Source organism: Carassius carassius, chromosome 1, assembly GCF_963082965.1.
Source record: "Carassius carassius chromosome 1, fCarCar2.1, whole genome shotgun sequence".
In the NCBI taxonomy this organism is placed as follows: domain Eukaryota; kingdom Metazoa; phylum Chordata; class Actinopteri; order Cypriniformes; family Cyprinidae; genus Carassius; species Carassius carassius.
The window spans coordinates 12,395,698-12,413,151 of NC_081755.1; the positions used below are offsets into that span (position 1 = coordinate 12,395,698).

The 17,454-nt window shown below is 37.7% G+C and overlaps 1 protein-coding gene and 1 long non-coding RNA gene across 2 annotated transcripts in view; one reads left to right on the forward strand and one right to left on the reverse strand.

Annotated features, from left to right (window-relative positions):
- LOC132146361 (zinc finger protein 658B-like) overlaps positions 1-17,454 on the reverse strand; it is a 910,027-nt gene that overhangs the window by 307,782 nt on the left and 584,791 nt on the right. The window lies entirely within an intron of this gene.
- On the forward strand, positions 15,839-16,579 carry LOC132152906 (uncharacterized). The gene is made up of 3 exons (XR_009436598.1): positions 15,839-15,976; positions 16,113-16,337; positions 16,466-16,579. It is a non-coding gene; the product is annotated as an uncharacterized LOC132152906 (long non-coding RNA).

Consider the following 17,454-nt stretch of genomic DNA (forward strand, 5'->3'; position numbering starts at 1 on the left):
AAATAATATAAAAATGCTGTGTAGTCCATAACAGCCTACTATAGACATAGCCAGTTTTACTCACTGAAATATTTATTTCTCATAAAATTATTACTTCATAATTGTATTAGAGTCTTACACACATGCTATACAGATAATGGAGTCGTGCATTATTTTAAGTGATGACTGCTATTGTAAGAGTGGCTTGATGCAGTGCAGGAGATGCAGATAACATGATATTGACCCTTAAGAAACTTTCATTAATGCTGTCACGTAAAAAATCTGTCCAAATATAAAATTAAATGAATAGATAATTTCAGGGGAATCATGAAAAAAATTCTAATAAAATAAAAACGTATCTATTATCTGTTTCATGTATCTATTATAACATTTATGTAGTTTTGTTTGCTTGGCTGTTTCCTTATAAAAGTCCAGAAATTTGTCAAGTTTTTCGTCGGATGTTATTTTAAATTATATGACGTCATTACATTGCCGTCTTGCCACCAGCCAATCGCTGCACTGCTGATCATGGTTTCGAGTATCGATACATATCCCCTTTTAAGCCAACACATGAACGCGCAATTATCTCAGATAACTCAATCCAGCGATACTAATCATACACAACAGGTGTGTTTGGAGAACCCAATTAGCCGGATCATGATTAGCACGATGATATCATCTTGGATGTGTAATTTGATCTCGGATGTAATAAGCGACGTACGAAGAACGGGCCCCTGAACTCAAAGATCTAAGACTTTTTCTATGTACACAAAAGGCCTATTTCTCTCAAATACTGTTCAGAAATCTGTCTAAATCTGTGTTAGTGAGCACTCCTCCTCTGCCGAGATAATCCATCCACCTCACAGGTGTGTCATATCAAGATGCTGATTAGACAGCATGCTTATTGCACAGACCTTAGGCTGGCCACAATAAAAGGCCACTCTAAAATGTGCAGTTTTATCACACAGCACAATGCCACAGATGTCCCACAAGTTTTAAGGGAGCATGCAATTGGCATGTGGACGGCAGGAATGTCCACCAGAGCTGTTGCCCATGAATTGAATGTTAATATTATAAGCCGTCTCCAAAAGGAGTTTCAGAGAATTTGGCAGTACATACAACCGGCCTCACAACTGCAGACCACGTGTAACCAAACCAGCCCAGGACCTCCACATCCAGCATCTTCTGTGGAAGATTTTTATTAGTAAGATTTTAATGAATAAAGTATATAATCAATGTGAATCTAGCCATTTTTGTTGCTAGTTATTATTCCATTATAATCTTATAGGTAATAGAAAGTTGCCTACGTGCTGGAATGTACAAAACTGATGAGAAACATATGGTCAGACATACATACAGGGCCTTTCTTTAGAATAAATCAAGCAGGGGGCCTCTCCTCTCTAGGGAGGTATTAAAATTGTAATCATAAGGAAAAGTTTGACTATGTGGAACCGCCCCATTTAGTGTATATAAGGAGATACCAAATAACATTCGGGAGATTTCCTTGCAAGGACTCTCGACTTTATTTTCCTTGAAATAAAGTCTTTTCTTCTGAGAGAAAACCCCTGACTGAGTGTGATTCCTCTGAGAACCGGTAGACGACACTACACTTCACCTCCAAGATCATCCAAGACCAGCCACCCAGACAGCTGCTGCAACAATCGCGTTGCACAACCAAAGAACTTCTGCACAAACTGTCAGAAACTATCTCAGGGAAGCTCATCTGCATGCTCGTCGGGGTCTCAACCTGACTGCAGTTCATCGTGGTAAACGACTTGAGTGGACAAATGCTCACATTCGATGGTGTCTGGCACTTTGGTATGGAAGCATATGGGTAGCATTATTCAATTTGGGATGTAATATGCAAAATGACAATGAAATATGTAAAATGACAATGCATTTCTGTATTTACATTTACATTTTCCAATACATTTGTGCAACATTTGGTGCAAAATTTAAATTAAATTACATAATTTTCATTTGCCATTTCATACACCAGTTTTATTATGTAAAATGAATACTAATTGTAACGCTTTATAAGTTGCAAAATTAAAATGAAAATGTATTACAGAAATGATTAGATATGTCTAACATGTTCAAGCAAAAACTGGCAAAATGATAATTTAAATGCTATTTTTCTTAAATGCATTAACACTCACAGTCAAGACACTTACGATTGCATTTTCATTCAATGTCCCGCAATGAATGTAGCAAAATCCAATGTGCACATTGAAAATGCATTTCGAGCCGATCACGTCTCCGCCCCCTCGCGCCATGTCAATCACTGCGTGAACAAGGCGGGGCTTGCAGAAGGTCAATAGACTCAAATCTCAAGAAGAGGATTCAAGTGAGAGAACATGGACAAGACAGTTGGTCCGTCTATGGTTTGATCATTTCGGTTTATCGCTTTAATATTTCATTCGCACTTGTGGGCGGAGCTGAAACGCTGCTTTCATCTGATTGGTCGAATCGCTCCACCTTCAGCTCGGTCTTTTCATTCTTTCAGGCAGAATAAGAGTCAGTGCGAGTGAAGCACTGTAATGTCTGAAACTACACTCACTGTTAATTAGCATAATATTTGAATCAGATGTAGCTGTATGCTTCCATACTTTGGAGAGGTGTTCTCTTTACACATGAATCTAGGTGTTCACTGTACAGGGCAGATGGCCGACAGCATGTATGGCATCATGTGGTTGAGCGGTTTGCTGTTGACAACTATTTGGATTGAGTAGCCCATGGTGGCTTATGACTTTTGACTTGACATTCACTAACAGTGTTTCGATGTTTGGAGTGACAACTAACACAAATTAACACACAAAAACACTCAAAATCTCTCAGGTATGAATGAACTTAAATATTCTTCTCACATGCACTAAATGTTTATTTCAGCAGAAGATGTCAGAAGATGTCAGAAAAGACACACAAGTAGTGCTGAACCAGACAAAAGCAATAGAGAAATTAGCATATAAAATTTTGAGGTGTTTTTTTTTTTTCAGAAAACAAGACATAATTTCTTATTGTATTTAATGTGTCTAGTAAATGTATCTTGATTTAAGATTTTTTAGATATTTGGACTGAACAGGACAAAACTAAGTTAGAGAAGCATTTTTTGCAGTGTATATTCTGTGCTTTGTCCCAAATAGGTTATTAATGACAAATATATTTGTGTGTGTTGTACTTTCTAATTTAATTTTAAAGTTCTTTTATAGCACTTGGTCATCTTAAGCTTATATGTTTAAATGTGGTGTATAAATGAACCTTGCACTTACTACAATGATGGTAATCATTTAATGAATAAGCTTCAAGTGAACTCAAGAGAGAGAGAGAGAGAGAGAGAGAGAGAGAGAGAGAGAGTGTGTGTGTGTGTATCTTGTTTGTAATTGCTCTTTGAGTTATGTATGCATGTATGTATGTAAGTATGTATTTAGTTGATGTAAAAATTGTGCTATTACACATACTCATACTATCTTTTTGATTCCAGAAAAAACAGCAAACCATGAGAGGCTTCTTGATGGGAAATGCATCATGTAAACCACAGCAATCCGCTGTCTTGACGGTAGTATCCTCAACATGCTCGTCACTGACATGAGGCCTCTGTCGATGGTTGAAGATGACGGCTTCACTAAAATGATCCACACCTTGAACCCTGGTTACACTCTGCCCTCCAGGACTCACTTCACAAAGCTCATGGAGAGAAAATATGAAAAGACATTCAAAGAAGTGAAAACTGCAATAAACACCAACAACAGCAAACTTGCTCTCACCACTGATGTATGGACAAGTGTAGCAACTGAAGCCTACCTTGGCATTACATGCCACTACATCACAGATGACTGGGACATGCAGTCATTCTGCCTCAGCACCATGCCACTGCATGACAGACATACTGCATCTAACATTGCAGAGTGGTTGGAGCAGGTAGTGGCCAGATTTGAAATTCCTCCTAGCAAAATCATTGCCATAGTCCATGACAATGGTGCTAATATCGTGGCTGCAGCAAATATCCTGGAGGAGAAGCATGGGTGGTCCTCTGTCCGTTGCACTGGCCATACTTTGCAACTTGTGATCAATACTGCGTTGAAGCATCCAAGCATTGAAAAACACTGAGAAACACTGTCCGACAGCTCTGTCACAGAGAGGCAAAAGGTACCTGGATCTGAAACCAGACCAGTGGAGCCTGCTGGAAGAGCTTTCAACAGTCCTCAAGCCTTTTGAATGTGTCACTGTGTTCATGAGTGGACAGAAATATTCAACAATATCTGCAATACCTTCACTTGTGAAGGGGCTGTTGAAGTCCATCCAGAGTGCTGTCTACGAGTCATCCCCGCTGCGGGCTTTCCAACTCACTGCGGTGCAGCAGTTGCAGGAGAGATGGAAAAAGGAGACTGCTTTCTCAGATGGAGCACCAAACACAGTGATTTTTGCGATGGCCCTTGACCCAAGGTTTAGGAAACTGAGTTTCTTTCACCTGATGAAATCCTACTTGTTCAAACTAAACTGCAAACCATGTTACTTGAAGAGAGAAGGAAGATGGATGTGCAGCAACATGGCAGTGACAGTGTTGTTATTACCTCCACCAATACTACAGCTAATGAATCAACACCTCTAGTAGCCACTCTACTTGATTCACTCCTTGGTTCTGATGGTAAAGAAGAGGATAGAGCAGGCTAAGCTGAGGATGTCCACAGCCAAGTGAGGAATAAAGTCCTCACATACTTTGGAGAAAAGAGCCTTGCCAAGGAAGGAAACCCATTATTGTGGTGGTTATTTATAAATTATTTATTGTTCTGGCAGCTCAGCTCATTTTTTTTTTTTAAGTATATATATTTGGCAGATGTAAAGCATACATGTGTATGTTTTTTGTGTTAGACCATTTTTATTTTATTTTATTATTTTTATAACAGCTCAGGGATGTTCAAGGAGCAACATGTTTGTGCACTTTCTAAAGATTTTAGTTCTGTTTTAGAATAAAGAGTTGGAAATGAATGCTTTTCTTGTTTTTTGTTTTTTTATCCGATTCATCGATTAATCAAAAAATAATCGACAGATTAATCGATTATTAAAATAATCGTTAGTTGCAGCCCTAATTGCAAGTTTTACACATTTCGCACTAGGGGATCATAACCGGGTTGTAGGTGCTGCTTCAAAATGCCAAAAGAATGAACAGGAGCAAGAGACAAAAAATAGAGAGTAGGCAATTTATTGAAAACTGCATTTAAACAGGCTGTTCTTTAGCTGATCAAAAGTTTAAGACCATCGCCCAAAAATAAACGCACAACAGAACTAAAAGTGTCAAAAAAGGACTCCGTAGTGAGTAGCCCCACCGTTCTTGTTGATCACTTCAAACACTCGCTTCGGCATGCTTGATGCGACTGTTTCCAGGAGGCTGGTGGGAACGTTGCTCCATGTGGTGAAGATGGCTTCACGAAGGGCATCCACGGTCTGGAACTGACGTCCGTTTTTGTTAACTTCCCTTGCCATCCATCCCCAAATGTTCTCAATGGGATTTAGATCAGGGGAACACACAGGATGGTCCAAAAGAGCAACGTTATTCTCCTGGAGCATTGTCCTGTTGAAAGACCCAGTCATGCCAGTAATGTTGGAAGCCATCAGGGCTGTCCAGGTAAAAGAAATTCTCGTCAGAGAATAAAATTTTCTTCCACCTTTCATTGTCCCATGTTTGGTGCTCTCTTGCAAATTCCAAACGAGCAAGTTATGGTTATTGGGCTGCAGTCAGCATCAGTAAGGGCCTTAATTTGGGTCGAGGATCGACCTGTGTCTTCACAGACAACCCGTCGGATCCTGCGGCTATGGCTAAATATTTTTGGGTCTACCACTTGACTTTTTTGTCCCATAACTCTCAGGATTTTTTAGGAAATTTAAAAATAGTCTTACTGCATCCAACTTCGGCAGCCATGTTGCGTTGCGAGAGTCCTTGCTTGTGCAGCTCAAAATCCTGCCACGTTCAAAAGGAGAAAGCCTTTTTGCCTTTGCCATCAGGAGATCTTGACAGTATGACTGCTTGAAGAACAATGACATGAAAGCCATATTTTTTTTTTGATCAGCTGAAGAACAGCCTGTTTGAGTTTAAATGCAGTTTTCAATAAATTGCCTACTCTCTATTTTTTGTCTCTTGCTCCTGTTCATTCTTTTGGCATTTTGAAGCAGCACTTACAACCCGGTTATGATCCACTAGTGCAAAATGTGTAAAACTTGCAATGCATCCCCTGGTCTAAAGATTTTGTTCAGGAGTGTATTTGTTATATAGAAAAACAATGAAAAATTAATATCAGATTAATGTCTCACTTAAACATGTTATGGCCTGTTTTTCAGCTCCCTGAACTATGCCTTGAAAGGTTTTTTTCTAGTGTCAATTTTCTGGTGCTTTCAGTTCATCATCTGTAGTAAAGGACTTATTTCACTCAAACAAACACTGCAGACTCAGTGTGCAAAGATCTTAAAACAAACATTAAAACAAAAGGATCAAAGCCCAATAAGCAAGATCACTGATGAGTTCAACGATGGAGTTTGATGGAGTCATTTTAATCCATCAAAAACTGCTGTGCACCATTAGGATCTATTTTGTCTTGAAGATGATTTATGTTCTGAATGTTTGGTCATGAAGCTCTAGATGGTACAGGCTTGACATGTAATCTGCTAACAATCATAATGTTTCCTACACACACAAGCTGATTGACATCTAAGCTATGCAAAATAGCTTGCTGATATTTCAGTAATTCAACTCTAATTGTAAAACTCATGTATTAAATAAATTCAGTGCACACAGACTGAAGTAGTTTAAGTCTTTGTTTTTTTTTTTAATTGTGATGATTTTGGCTCACATTTACCAAAATCCTACCAATTCACGATCTCAACAAATTAGAACATGGTGACATGCCAGTCAGCTAATCAACTCAAAACACCTGCAAAGGTTTCCTGAACCTTCAAAATGGTCTCTCAGTTTGGTTCACTATACTACACAATCATGGGGAAGACTGCTAATCTGACAATTGTCCAGAAGACAATCATTTGAATCCCTTCACAAGGAGGGTAACCCACAAACATTCATTGCCAAAGAAGCTGGCTGTTCACAGAGAGCTGTATCCAAGCATGTTAACAGAAAGTTGAGTGGAAGGAAAAAGTGTGGAAGAAAAAGATGCACAACCAGCCTTGTGAGGGATAGTGAAGCAAAATCAATTCAAGAATTTGAGTGAACTTCACAAGGAATGGACTGAGGCTGGGGTCAAGGCATCAAGAGCCACCACACATAGACGTGTCAAGGAATTTGCTGAACAACATACAAAGTCAGATGTGTATTACCTGGATTAAGGAGAAGAACTGGACTGTTGCCCAGTGGTCCAAAGTCCTCTTTTCAGATGAGAGCAAGTTTTGTATTCATTTGGAAACCAAGGTCCTAGAGTCTGGAGGAAGGGTGGAGAAGCTCATAGTCCAAGTTGCTTGAAGTCCAGTGTTAAGTTTCCACAGTCTGTGATGATTTGGGGTGCAATGTCATCTGCTGGTGTTGGTCCATTGTGCTTTTTTAAACCAAAGTCACTGCACCCATTTACCAAGAAATTGTGGAGCACTTCATGCTTCCTTCAGCTGACCAGCTTTTTGAAGATGCTGATTTCATTTTCCAGCAGGATTTGGCACCTGCTCACACTGCCAAAAGTACCAAAAGTTGGTTAAATGACCATGGTGTTGGTGAGCTTGACTGGCCAGCAAACTCAAAAGAACTGAACCCCAGAGAGAATCTGTGAGGTATAGTCAAGAGGTAAATGAGAAACAAGAGACCAAAAGATGCAGATGAGCTGAAGGCCACTGTCAAAGAAACCTGGATTGCTAAGCAACCTCAGCAAAGGGAGACCCTACCAATTATTGAGTACATTTACAGTAAATTAACATTCTTTTCCAGAAGGCCAGTAATTCACTAAGAATTTTTTTTAGTATTCTAATTTGTTGAGATTGTGAATTGGTGGGTTTTTGTTAAATGTGAGCCAAAATCATCACAATGTGTGCATTGCATTTATTTAATACACATGTTTCACAATTAAAGTTTAATTCCACAACAAGTTTATTTCCACGACATTCTACTTTATTGAAAAGCACCTGTATGTGTAGGAATAAAGGAAAAGCAAATTAATGAATGTACAACATAGAGTGCAATATGTGCTGCACTCTCAGTCATCATAAAAAACATCTGCACAAGGCATAAATGTAAATGTCTGCCGGCACGTGCACACATAGACATGAAAGGGGGCTTGAGCACCTGCCCTTTTTATTCCTGGAGAGAAAGTGCCCTTTTTTCTGGGATGCTTTTTTTTATTTTTGAAAAATAATATATATTTCTGTTTGCACACAGCTTCCCTGTCAAAAAAATATATTTATTGAAATATAGTATCTAAATATCAGGTCAGGAGTTCTGAAGCGCTCCCTCTCCCTCTCCCCCGATTGTTAAACCCGATTGTATTGCTTCCACTAAAGAAAATAGTCCACTCCGTCTCTACAGTTAGAATCCTGTGAGTCCATAGCAACGCTCTGTTTTTCATGGCAACGGTCTGTTATACTCTGCACAGCGGTCTGTTGGTTATAACAGACCGCATTCTACAATGTGCGCATAGTAACTAGTTGACGCCTAATTTGCATACAGAACGTCCCCAGTTATTGACTTACATCAAGAGTCTTTCCACCTGAAATTTAGAAATCTAAATTGGTGAATTTAGAAGAAATCTACAGATGCAAACAGATGGAGGATACACTCTAAAAATGTAGTAAATCTGAGTAACTGCATCTGGTACATTAATAAATAAAACTGAGTAGAAATAAGTTAACATTAAACTTTAAAAAGAACAATATTTATAAATTAAATATTTTAGTAATTTAACTTTTTTTTATTTTTACTCAATCATTTTGGTAAGTTTAATTTTAAAGTGTTATGTATTCTGATAACACCAAAATAATTAAAACGATGTAGTGCCTTGTGCAAATTATTAGTAAAACACGCCCCTCTGTTTGATGCAGTTATTTAGGTTATTCTAAATATGAAGAGTTGCCATCTGAAATTTCCTTCAATAATGATCATTTTTATCAAGCTTGTATGTTTGTTCACTTATTTCACATTACTGGCAATGAAAATTACCTATTAATTGTCATTTAAGTTAAATTACTGAACTTAAATACGAGCTTGAAAAAAAAAGCTCATAAGAAAATTTCAGATGGCACTTAGAGGCTTTTGGATCTGAACTCTTCATATATACTTGAAACTAATAGCATAGAAAATGTTTTAAAAACATGCACATTGTGGAATGGTTTCCTTTGCTGCTCTATAAACCTAGTGAATACTAAGGAGACCATGGTTTCTGTGAACTGATTATTTTGTAGACATCTTTTGAAAATGAAACAATTGCGTGAGTTTGAGGAAGATACAATTAATTAACTTTTTAAATTATTTTTTTTAAAAGGATGTCAGAGTTGCGTTAATATATATATATATATATATATATATATATATATATATATATATACTTTTTGTGAAAAAAAAAAAAAAAAAAAACTAATTATGAGAAGTGCCCTTTATTTCACTTGAGCCCCTGCCCCTCAAAATGTCTGTGCACGTCCCTGAATGTCTGGGATGGCAAAGATGACTTTCTAACTCTCTAAAAAACTTGCTAATCATGTCTTACTCGTTAGTATTTCATGAACACTTTGAACTACATGTTTTATTTACAATAACTGTCAATGCAAGCATCCGTTGCTGCTGCGGTGGCCAGTGTTGTCACTTTGTGGAACTACTGATTGGTGCAAAACTAATTCAAAGTACATGTAAATTGAGGGCAACGTAGTACTAATCTGTAAAATGAAGTAGGAATAATCTGGAAGCATCTCTCTCATCTCTTTATTCTTGATAAGCACCAAAGCAAATACACAAATATGAACAGCTGTTTCAAGACATAAAAATACTATATTTTTTCTTCAAAAGCAGGAGTCAGAAACAGAAAGTTGCATAGTGCTGCTGTATTTCAGCTTATCCATGAGCACCACCTACTATCAGAGAGTGAATGTGCATTTACTGCAGTTTTTTTTTCATTAGTCTGACCAGACAAATCTTGTGAAAATCGGACTGAATGTTTTTCCGAAACGGCCGATAAACAAAGGCCATTACAATCAGCCATTACAACAAATCTGTTGAATAAAGGACTAAATGACTCACTCATTCAAACATTCATTTGAACTATCATATTTAGAACTATCATTGCATTTTCCACAACATTTTTTTCAAAAATCGGTATTGGCAGGTCACACTTGCAAAAAAATTGTAAATCGGAACCGGCCAAGAAAATTGCAATCAGTGGATAGTTATCTAGTTATTATACATTTAAGTAAAGTCATGAGACTTTAATATTTGCAAGATAAATGTGAAAAATCTGTTTCCATTTCAATTTTACAAAATAATTCATAGAATCGCAGAAATTGCATGTGATTAGGAGATGCACTAGCATAAAATAGGAGTTGTTTGGACGCCAATTGGGAGGATCTCAAGGTAACTTAGGTGAATTTTGTGGGATTACAAATTGAATGGGGTCATATGATGCAATTTCAAGTTTTTCTTTCTGTTTGGAGTGATAAGCTAGACAAGATTCTTAAATGGTTAGTTCACCCAATAATCAAAATTATGTCATTAATAACTCACCCTCATGTCGTTCCAAACCCGTGAGGCCTCCGTTCATCTTCGGAACACAGTTTAAGATATTTTAAGATATTTTAGATTGAAACAAACTACTTTGTTTGATCTTCCAAAAGAAGACACAACTAGAAATCAGTGGTTAAGTTGTAAATACCCAACACTGTTCTAGAACAGTTCAACCCAAATAATCAGATGTTTGCAGCGGATTTTACGGAGGACTGTTTCCTGAACCTGGGAGAGTAGCCTACAATGCCGTCTACACACAAAGGCTGTTACTATAAAGTGTGGGCAGTTCCAACTTTGCAAGGAAAATCTTGCACTTTTGACTCATGGTCTACAAGTACTGATGATTCAAACGTGAGTTTTGAGCAGTGTAGAGTGGCGCTTCTTGATTGTTGTTTTTCTTATCACAAAAAAGTCATTATAATCAGTAACTATGTCCCCACTGCATGCAACAAATGCCTCATTTGTATTGGGTTTTATAGGTTTTGTCTCATCGCGCTTTGACAGGGCCTCACATTATGTAAAGGGTCGTAACATTAACGTCACATGCTTGAGGTGTTCAGCCAATCACAATGCACTGGATAGCTGGCCAATCAGAGCACACCTCGCTTTGTAAAAATAGACTGGTTTCAGAAAGGCAGGGCATAGAGGAGCAACAATAATGTACAGTATGTGGAAAATAATGTGTTTTTTTAACCTTAAACTGAATGAACACATTTCATTACACCAAATACAATAAAATAATGTTAATTTTAGCAACATCATTGACCCTTTTAAAAATCATTTTGAGATCTGCTGATCCTACTGTGGCCACCAGGGGTCTTTTACAAACCCTCTAAAACTACCACTCAGGCTACGTCTACATTAATCCGGATGCATTTGAAAATCTACTACCATTTGAAAATGGTGTTTTCATTTTAAAACGCTCTCCGTCCACACTAGCTTTTTCAAGCGTTTTGCAAACTTTGTCTCATCCACACTGAAACATCAGAAAACGTTAAATTCGCTTTCTGCTCATGCGTAAAGCCTAAAAAAAGATCACTGCAGAAGATACAAAAGGAACAGATATTATACCTTTTATGCAGTTTTTCTGAAATGATTATTTTATTTACGAAAACAACCCACCATTCACTGACGTGTCCAGGTCGCACACACTCACGACTGTTTGTCTGATCTAAAACGCAACTGCCCTCATGTTTTGCCTCAAATAGCAATTGCGAGTAAATCTGCTTTTATAATGTCTTGCCAATTCTTACAAATATATTATCTAAAGATTATTTAAATCCCTACTTTTCCACAAGCCCTCTCTGCTCTGATTAGGCAGATAGCACTATGTGTTGTGGTTGGTCTACGGCTTACAGCGGATGTAAGAAGCAAAATGGACCATAACTGAATTTCAACTCCAGACACTTCTGAAAGCTCAGTGATTGTGTAGACTGACAATAAAGATGGTATTGGTTTTGTCACATCAGAGAATGATGAAACCATGCCGAAATCTGAATAAGTTTTTACTCCTGCATTATGAGATTTTGCAATAGTTTGATGACTGATAAAAAAAGGAAAGGATGTGATGTGATTTATGAGCCAATTAGATTTTTTAAATGCAGCTTCCAAAAGACAACATTTTTATTTAGATGTATTTATAATATATTTGTTATTTATAAATATAGAAAAGAATATAATGTAATTTCTACCCAAAAAAAAAAACATGTTATAGTTTTATAAACTGAAAGTGAACATTTTAGTTAATGATCTGTAAGAATGGGGCGTTATTAGTGCTGTTCATTGATTCGAGTAACTTTTTTGACATTTGAGTATAAAGTGTTTTAATTCTACAATATATGGTGTAAAAGCAAGTGACGTATGCCGTTTCTAGCTCACCACGCCCCTTGGTACGAGCTACCACGCCCGTTAGCTTATAAAACCATCTTGGTTCTGCAAAATCACTGAATTGAGTCAGGAGCTGGAATTGCGAGTAGTGAAAACGACCAGGATAGACTATTATAGCATCTATATAGCATAGCATTTATATAGTTATTTAGATTATTTTGTGTAGCCTATGTAGTTAATTAGCATAGTTGTTAGTGTAATGTTAGTATTGTTAGAAGCATAGTTCGTTAGTAGCATAGTATTGCATCAGTTAGGATAGCTTCAAGTTGCGTAGATTTATCTGTATTTAGTACAGTGGTCAGGATGGTACGGAGGTGTGTTGCTGGTTGCGACAGCACTGCTGGACTGCATAGTTTCCCAGCAGACTTTAAAATTAGGCACCAGTGGTTGCATGCACTTGGCCTGGAAGATATCGACTTCCCGCCTAGAGCTGGAGTGTGCAGACTGCATTTTACACGGGATTGCTTCTCCAACGCAATTGAGGTGGAAATGGGCTTCTCCACACAGCTCGCGCTGTGTAGCGACACGGTGCGGGAGTTAGAGAGAGTGAGTGAAGTGACATTCAGCCAAGTATGGTGACCCATACTCAGAATTTGTGCTCTGCATTTAACCCATCCGAAATGCACACACACAGAGCAGTGAACACACACACACACTGTGAGCACACACCCAGAGCAGTGGGCAGCCATTTATGCTGCGGCGCCCGGGGAGCAGTTGGGGGTTCAATGCCTTGCTCAAGGGCACCTAAGTCGTGGTATTGAAGGTGGAGAGAGAACTGTACATGCACTCCCCCCACCCACAATTCCTGCCGGCCCGGGACTCGAACTCACAACCTTTCGATTGGGAGTCCGACTCTCTAACCATTAGGCAAGACTGCAGTTTGAGCCAGACTGCAGTTTGAGCCAGCGGCTTGAATTGATATGAACAGACACCTCGACATCCTCCACTTCAGGTGAAGGTGGGGGAGAAAAGTCCTCAACTACAAATGAACGCTCTGTTGCAAAGCTACTTGCGTCATTACAGTCACTCTCCATTTTAGCGTCTCTGACAGCAGCTGTCATTCAATCCATCACTTCGGATCTCATGTTCACGCCGCAGTCGCTCAGCCCCGCCCTCGGTTCGTCCCCTCTATCTCCGGTGTGCTCTGCCCACTTTTCAGCATTTTTCAAATATTGTCAGTGGGTGGAGTCAGGCTCTGAGCAGGGATTTAGTTACACTTTAATGTTTCTAGTGTTATAAATCTGTGCATATTATGTTTGGATGTAAAACGTCTAATGTGGCTCAGTATAAAGGGGGTTTTTTGTAATCAATTTCTTTATTAGAGTGCAGTAAAGTAAGTTTTAGGTTCAGTATTCATATATTATAGTCTTTCCCCTCCCCTTGTTCTATAGAGTTTATAATCTTAGAGAGCAATACCACAATTAGTTTTAACAACATTCAACTATTTTATTGATGTGAAACATTCTATCAAAGCCGCCAAAAATGCTTTAAAAAAACTATTAGGCTATAATTCACCAAAATAAATATAGCAGAAAGTACTTTAGGTGCATGAAATTCAGTGATAATGCATGGATGGGCTACAGCAGTTCTAGTAATTTCATGGAGTGTAGCAGCAGTATCCATAGAATCATATTGCATTGTTTGCAAATTATTAATTGCAGCATGCATAGCAAATCAAATGATGCGTTTAGTTACAGTAGCAGTATGTAGACCATAGTTTACATTCACATTTATTCATTTTTTATCCAAAGCAACTTACAACTGCTGAAATTTCCGTGACTAAAAATGGATGGTATGTGAACTCCAAGCGAAAAGGCATCACTTGCGTTTCATTTATTTAAAAGGGGCTTATAGCAATTCTAAGTAAATTTGTGCAGCTGTAACAGCAGTACACATAGTTATTCAGATGGCATGTAGCGAATTTAAAAGCAGCAGCATGCATAGCAATATTCAGACGCAATTTTAGAAATATTAGCAGCAGTGTGCATGACAATACAATCATTGTTGCTTTTACAGCAGCGGCAAGAAAGTACAATTATTTGCATGAAATTTCAGCGATAAGATAACGTTTGGATGGTACTGAACTTTTTAAGTGAATTGGACATTTTATCACTTTGCTATTCAATTCTACAGGGTTTATAGAACTCTTCAAAGCGAAACAAGCATTAATTGGTAATTTCTGGTTATTTATAAAGGGGCATTATGAATTCTAAGCACTTTTGTGCAGCAGCCAGTATGAATAGCTATTCAGCTCGCAATATAAATTTTTTTATGGCATGCATAGCAAATTCAGATGCATGGTTAGAAATAATATTAGCATAAGCATGCATAGCAAGTCATGTTGTTAATTTTGCTAATATAGCAGCGGCAGCAGAAAGTGCTTAAGTTGCATGAAATTTTAGTGATAACTCATGAGGGGAAAATTAACTCTTTAAAGTGCAAAATGCATTACTTTGCTTATTCAACAGGGTACACTCTAAAAAACGCTGGGTTGTTTTTCCAACCCAAATGGTGGGTTGAGGCCGCTGGATAGGATTTTGGGATGTTTTAACCCAAGTTTGGGTTGAAAATTGTTCTTCGTTTTAACCCAGCGGGACTGGGTTAAGAACGCGGACGTGAAGGAGAGCACGCACGTCACGTCAAGATCGTACGTCTCCAGCATGCGTCTCCAGTGCGAGCAGCCGCCATTTTCTCAGCGTGAAAGAAGCGAGAAGCGAGTGAAAGACTATGGTAAGTAAATATTCAAAATGTAAAGTTATCGTTTATTGTTTACCCGGTTGTATGAAAGGCGGAAGGTTTTATGAAAGGCGGAAACAAAGAAGCTTAACGTTATATTACAAAAAAAAAAAACGGACGCGGTTTTCGCCTCAGACACGGAGGTCTTAACGGCATCATTTAACGTTACTGAACGGAAGAGGTAATTTTAATATAACGTCAGTGAATGTATTTTGTCATATTTACATAAGATTTTACATTATCTGTACTTTTTGAGGCGTTAATAGACGGTTATGGTCACGGTTACACTCATGTTAATTTGTCTTTTTTTTTCGCGGTTAAACTGAATGTATGTTTGTCTCCTAAAGGAAACGGCATTGTGTAGCAAAGACTAGCATTATTATTTTGAGGCTGCTGAAGTGGTAACTGTTAAAAGTATGTTTTGCATGTAATATTTCAGACTTGTCGTATTCGTGTCTTTCATTGTCCTCTCGCCGAGAGTTAAAGACACAGAAGCTGTTTGTGTGAGGAGTCTCAGACTGTGAGGAGGAGGATGACTCTTCTGAAGAGAGGGACAGACGGGTTTAAGGAAAGTAAACTTCAGAATAACAACGTTATCTTTATTTTTACTAAGACTAAAATAATGTTTGTTTTTGTAGATGTTGAAATCCAGAGACAAGATAACTTCATTCTTTTGAGACTGATGTGAGTTATTTATTTTTTATTTTTTTGAAAATGTATGTTTCTGTTGTGTCCTCCCTGTTTAATTCACATTTTGATGCAACAACAGTGTGATCACATGTTCATATTTTATTGAAACCATTGATGTCCCTCTTTGCAGAACTCAAACTAACTGGAGTTGAGGACACAGAAGTCTGCTTGTGTGAGGAGGAGGTTTTCTCAGCTTCTTCTGAAGAGATGGAAAGATCGTTTAAGGCAAGTAAAATTTATAATTTCATGTTATCAGTTGTTGTTGTTTTTTACTAAGAGTAAAATAATGTTTTTTTGTTTTTGTAGATGTTAAAAGCCAGAGACATGGGAGAGCATCATTCTTTTGAGAGTTTATGTAAGTTATTTTTAGAAAATAAATGTTTCTGTTGTCTCCTGCCGGTTTACTTCACATTTTGATGCAACAACAGTGTGATTACGTGCTCTTTTCATTAAAACCATTGATGTCTGTGTTGTTCATTGCAGGACTCAAACCAACTTTGGAGTTGTCTTGTCTGATTTGGAGAGTCATCATTCCTGGTCTTCTCTCTTAAAGGTAAATTTCACACACAAAATTATTTACTTGCCCTCATGTCATTCCAAACCTATAAGACTTGAATATATTGAAATGAATATATTTTTAATTTTCTCATAATTTTGTTAATCCATCCTAGATAATCAGTATTTTAAAGCCTCATAAATAGAGTTATTGTAGAAGTAATTCATTCCGATATTTATATATGATTAAATCTTAAATTATATGATAGCAAACATGAATGTTCCAAATAAAATACTGGTCTCCCAGACTAGCAATGGAGGACACAAATTAAGAGAATATTAAATATATTCATTTGTTTTCCAAAAATGAGCAGAGTTTGTGTGGGTCTGGAACAACATGAGGGAGAGTAAATTATGACCATTTTCATTATTTGGTGAACTAATCGTTTGAAGAGCAGCCACCTAGGCACATGAACATTTGTGAGGTTTGTGAATTAGGGGTGTGCACGGATAGTCGAACATTCAAATATTCGTTCTGCTCTAATTATTCGATAAGTAAATATGATATTCGAATTTCGCCAAAAAAAAAGAAATGTTCACAATAAAACTTTATTTGGTCACTTTCTGTGATTCTCCACGGCATATTTGAAGATGTATGCAATCAAAAAATAATGAATGAATAAGGGGCCGTTCACATATTGCGCCTAAAAACGCATGGAAAACACTAGGCGCGCCGCTTTCTCTTTCTTTCGGGCGCTCGGGCAGAAGCGCTCCTGAGGCGTCTGCTAATGACGTGCTCTCTCCATGAAGACGCAGAAATTTTACAGCAAAGGATAAATGGATTTGCAGCACAAAAAATCGCTTGCAGTAGCTCTGCTACTAAATTTATTTCAAAATGGCAATCCATATACAGCTATGATCAATTCCTTCAACTTGGCTGAGCTTTCAAAGTTGTTACAGGAAAGGATGAAGCTGAA